Source organism: Fukomys damarensis, unplaced genomic scaffold (assembly GCF_012274545.1).
Source record: "Fukomys damarensis isolate Sample0158 unplaced genomic scaffold, DMR_v1.0_HiC HiC_scaffold_15, whole genome shotgun sequence".
In the NCBI taxonomy this organism is placed as follows: Eukaryota; Metazoa; Chordata; class Mammalia; order Rodentia; family Bathyergidae; genus Fukomys; species Fukomys damarensis.
The window spans coordinates 27,274,094-27,280,079 of record NW_022900927.1 but is presented as its reverse complement, the minus strand read 5'-3'; positions in this window follow the sequence as shown (position 1 = coordinate 27,280,079).

Below are 5,986 nucleotides of genomic sequence, written 5' to 3'. Positions count from 1 at the left end.
GGAAAGAAGAGTGCTAACCACTGCAGTTGGTCTAGGGATCATAAAAAATAAAATCAATATGATAGTATGTGCCTCAGAACTGATTAAGCACTGGGTGTTTGGAAGTGCATTCCAGGCCAGCTGCTTCTGAATGATGCACTGTGTAGCATCATTAGGACCAGTAAGGGATTCTAGGAAAGGCACAAAGAGAGGGAAGAGCAGTAGTATGGATAAGAAGGATACATGTTGGAGAGAAAAAAAAATAAATGGTCTTCATCAACACTAATATCTTTTTGCCAGATTTATCTGTCTCTAATTGTAGCTCACCTTATTTATGCCTTATATGAAATTTGTATGACTGAAGCTCACCCAGAGATTTGATAATAAAATGGACATGAAAGACATAAGAAGAGATGTTAGCCAGGGGATTTTTTCTTTAATAATAGAACAGAGATGTAGGTGTATTTCAGGCAAGACCTACTTAATTTAGAAACCAGCCCTGAGTAGTCAAGAGTGTGTTACAGTTATGCCTTATTTAGGATGCTCATAAAATCATTTTGAGATTGTCAGAGGTTTTGGAAAGTTTGAGGTTATTGGTCTTGACAATGATTTCCATAGTTTCCACTTTGTAAATAGGATCTTGTAAGTGAAATGACAGTTTTTACTGGGTTTAGAGAATCTTTCCATCATCCAGCTCTGCTTTGGGATGCTATAATTCCCATATCATTTAGGTCATAGTGCTTCACACAAATTCTGTTAATTAATTGTGAGTGGTTGGGATTTGAGCATTCACTAGAATTCACATTTTTGGCATTTGGAAGACAATATCAGTGATGACAAATGGGTACCCTGAGCTTTGTAAAAAGAGAAGAAATATCTCAGAGGGATTAAAATTCCAACCCTGCATGTACCTACTATATTGGTTATATATTCATATCCTGTTATTAAACAAGCTTCCCAGTGCAGGCTTTGTCAGGTATTTTTTATTTGTTTACTCATATTTTTGAGTATTGGCGATAGAACCCGGAGTCTCACAACGAGATTTCTTTTTACTTTTCTTTGAGACAAGTTCTCATTAAGTTGCCTAAATTGGCCTTGAAATTGTGATATTTCTGCTTCAGCCTCCCCACTGGCTGAGATTACAGATGTGTATTCCTGCGTCTGGCTAGGGATTTTTATACAGGATGTTTGATAGAAAATAATTGTCGCTGAAGATGTTAGCCAATATTTCTCTGAGGCAAGAAAACACGTCTCCAAGATAACTAACTGACTCAGTTTTTGTGTCAGTTCTTCGTGGTGTAAGCAGCTCATAGAAGTCTAGCCCACCCACTGCAGCAAGGGAAGATCGTAACCCCTAGGACCTTCATAAGTGACCCCTGGCCTTCATAAGTGGCCTAACTTCCCACTGCACTGAACTAGTTCACAGGAAACCAGGGCTGTGCTTCTTTTTGTATCTTGTGTTATAAAGAAGCATATTGCTTCACAGGGTATCTAAGCAGAAGGGGGTTGTTCTTTCTTATGCTGTTTTGCTCTCTTATAGTTTGTACTATTGCTGTGAACTGGGGTCCTAAAATTACTTGATTTGTACTATGACTGAGATAGCCTATTGAAAACACTTTGTATTTTGTAAGGGAATACTCTATAAACATCCAAGGTTTTTGCTTTATATTCAAGCACTCACTATGTTTTTCTTTTTAATCATTTGTCCACATATCATTTAGAGCCAAGCGAGATGAAAGAAACAGGCATGTTCAGTACAAAGAAATAATCTGTATGTTTTACATGTACATGTTAATATCGGAATTGCTCTATAAATAAGATAGAGTATTGTACTTTGGGCCAGTGTAGATTCCATTATCTTCTCAAATACTGAGTAAGAAGATAATTTTCTGTTATCAAATGCACTATTCATGAAGCAAACAGTTTCAGTAGGTTCATGTTCAGTGGTGTTTGACTAAACATAAGAGGATTCCAAACTGAGTTCAGTGAGAGATGGCTAGGAAGATGGGTCTTTGTTGGGACCTGAGATTTGTTTGCTTCCCATCCTCTGGTTCTGAGTTCTGCCTGTGGTAAAAGCCGGTATTTTTCTATAACCAGCAACTGAATTCTAAGTAGTGCCAGAGACTTCCAGAAAACAATTTTCAGCCATTCTACACTACAAAAAAATGGCATTTTTTTGTATAAAATTTATAAGAAAAAATTAAGAGAATCATTTTTTTCTTTCAAACCCTGTTTTATTCAATTATATTTTCAAAACCACATTATAAACTCTTCTGCTTTAAGGATATTTCTTTTAATGTTTTGGATAGGGAAAAGGATGGATTTTAAAAAGAGTTGTAAGTTCACAAAGGATTTATTAAAGTGAAAGTGAGTTGCTCTCATTCACTCAGTTTTGTAGAAGTTTGGTAGATAGAAATAATTTATTAGTGTTAGTAAATTTACTCTTTAATGGAATAATTCAATATGTGTTTTATTAGTATGCGAGTGCAGTACATAATGATAACATTCTCTTTGGGGATTTGGTGCATGCACGTAACACACCTTAATTACTTTTTCACTCCCTTCTTCTACCTTTCCTTCCCTCCCTCTTGTATCCCTTTCTCTCTGAAAAAAAAATCTATCTCCTTACTTACTATTATCTATGTTTTATTTTGCTCTTTATTTATATTTTGGGTTTCTCATATGAGAGAAAACAAATGTTTTTAAGTTTGTGTGATTTATTTCACTTAACATTATGGTCTCAAGGTACATCCGTTTTGCTGCCAATGACTTGAGTTTATCCTTCTTTATGGTGGAGTAGTACTCCATGGTGTTTATCTACTCATATGTACTGTTTAACCTTCAAAATACTTAAGAAATAACCAAGAGCAGGCCATTGCTGCAGATGGTGATGGAAAGCTGTTGATGTTTAGGTTTTTAAATATATTAGAAACTGATCTCAAAAGAGATATTCATTTTGAACATATGTGTATCAAAATTAGTCACACAGAAAACACAATAACAGACAACAATAGGTCCTGAACTGTTGGATAATGAACAATAGCAGAAACTGTGGGTATGCTACAAACCAGCTGATTTCTTCTCAGTCCTAGGTTGACCTTTTGTCTCCTGCTTGAGATATTGATGTTTGTCCCTTGCAAGCTGACTCAGTGTGAAGCATTGCCGGGAAGGGAGTGGGAGGAACAGTCAAGGAGGAGGACATGCTCTTCTTCTCTGCTGTGCACCTCATCCTCTTGGCTCCTGTGGCACTAGATGGACAGTGATGTCCCTGTGGATGTAGCCTGTCTGTCTCTCACTTGGCCCTCAGCTTCCTTGGTGCTGTGCCTGCTTTCCTAGTCAGCAACCCAGAGTGACTTCTCTCTGAGAACTCCACAGGCTCCATACCTAGATGTCTAATGAACTCAGTGCATCTTCTACCTTCTCTCTCTCTCTCTCTCCAGTTGCTGGTGACCTCTGCTGAAGTCTGAATAGCATCCCAGTGGGCTCAGTGGCTTCCTGAGATGGGCAGCTTTCCAGCGAATTTCCTTTTCATCCTCAGGCCCTGCTCAGTCTACTGCCTCTCTCAAGGGCTTGGGCCTTGGACAGGCAGTGAATCTCTTCAGCCTCCAGTGAATATGCCTCATGCCTTCAAATATGCCTCATGCAGTCAGATCCAAACCCTGGCCTAGGGTGGGCTGTTTTTCAAGTTTGTTTTTTCCTAAAATTGTCCCTCATCTCTAGTCACTTTTTTCAGAATTTTATTTTCATCTCTCGGGGTTGCTAAGTTCCTATAAGTAGTTTACATTTCTTTATGTTAACCCTTCTTTATACAAATTATTGTGTTGTGCCTGTCTCCTAGGGAGTCCTAGGCTGACCACAGGATTAAACAAAATATGCTGGTAATTATAACAGTTTACAAAAACATCATTAGGGATGTGACTCCATAATTTTGTTAAAAGAATTCTTCAATTGTGTGGAAATACAGCTACACTTTAAAATGGTTTTGAAAACTATGGAGATCCAGATACACATATAAACTAATAAATTTTTTATCATACTATGGTGTAAATCTTATTTTCTCATTTTTGCACTGTGCATTATTATATCTTCCTGATTTTCCTTTCTAATATTTGATGTAAATCTTGTTTATATTTTATGATGATTTTGTATACTTGTATCACTTGCCTTAAAACATAATACTTTCCAGTAAATGCTTTCTTTTCCTATTAGGAAGATATATTCCTATCCACAAAAGCATATTCTTGGTATTCTAAAAATCTTTATATATAAAGATTTTTAGAATAACAAGAATATATATATATATTATTATAGATATAGATATATATATATTTTAAAAATGCAAAGTATTTTCTATGTAACTACTTTTAAAATGACATGTAGTGAATTGCTTACTTACTGTAAAATTATTTTGACATAATACAATGACTAGATTTTTAGCTTATTTTGGTGAATCTTTGTTGGCTAGGCTGATTCTACATAATGAAAATGAAAGAATAGAGTGAAAATAGTCTGATTAGCTAAATAAAAATTGTTCCAGCTATACGTGGGAGTGCATAAACAAAATAACTAACATACTGGTCATTAGTTTAGGTTTTTTTTTTCCCTTTATTGCTATATTTTAGTTTTAAAACTGTCTAACTTGGTTGAGTAGAATGTGGTGATGATAATACTAGGTCACTCCCATACACAAATGAAACTACAAATACAACATTGCCCACATCATAGTACAAGGGTTCCTCTCGCTTCAGTTTTTCATTGGCCTTTTCAATCTCCTGTGCTTGATCTGACTGACCATCTTTTCACTATTTTCTTTTAGCACATTCAGCTTGATTTTTCCTTCCTGGCCTAGTCTTAGGATGAAATTTGTTTCACTGTTTGATTGCTTTTGGACCATGAGGTTATCTAACTTTCTTACATGCTCTGTGACTTGCAGTCTAGAACGATGACTTCCTTATAGCTGGCACTGGATCTTAAGTTCCTGCTGGAGAAAAAGGGCTGTTGGTTAAAAGTCTATTTCTTAAAATAGTTTTATAAAGAAGGATCCTAAACTAGAAAAACAAAAAATCTTATAGGACTTGAAAAAACTATTACATTTTTCAACTGTGGTTATGTCTGACCAAACACAAAAGTGTTTTAAATTCTTATGTGATTTATTTCTCTCTGTTTCCATGTATCTCCGTCTCTGTCTCTATCTCTCTTTCTCTCTCTGTTTCTGTCAGACACAAACCCGTGCTCACAGATACACACACTGCATTCTCGTAGAGGTGCTGCTGTTATAAATGCCTAGAATCAGGAATTTTCTCTAATCTTGCTTGTGAAAGTTGAATTTTGAAGCCAAGACAGTGAGTCGAGTTTTTGGCCTCTGAGACACTGAAGAGATGCCTCAGCAAAAGGCAAGGAAAGAAAGGAAATCGTTCTTCTGTATCACTGTTTGTTATCCCTGCCTGCACATTAAGGTCACTTGGGGAGCTTTTAAAAATTAATGTCTGGACCCAATTCCAGACCAATTATTTTAAATTCTCTAGTGGCGAGGCTTGAATATTTGCAATGCCTTACTAAAAATCTCATCCAGGTACTTCTCGTATTCAGTCAGGGGTAAGGATCACTACTCAACTATTCTATTCTATTTTAACTCCATTGCTTCCATTTTTATCCTGAGCCAGGCTTATGAAAGCAACAAACTAAACTTCCTATGTTGACTCTTATTTTTTTAATTTTGCCACTGTGTTCTTGTTTGCTTATAATTAGCTACTATTTACTGAACATATAACATGAGTTGGTGATTTGAGTTTTGAGGAAAAAAGGTGAATCAATCAAACTGAATTTTTCTAGAGCCTCATTTATCTGTTTTTTTTTTTTTTATTTTTTATTTTTTTACTTCCTATGCTTTCGGTTCAGGGTGTCCAGATGGTTGACTATCAGCCTTTTCCACCTCATTTCCCCTAGAGATTACCTTTGGTGTGGTGGAAGTCTATGTGTGTGTCTTGTTTAAATGCTTTCTCATTTC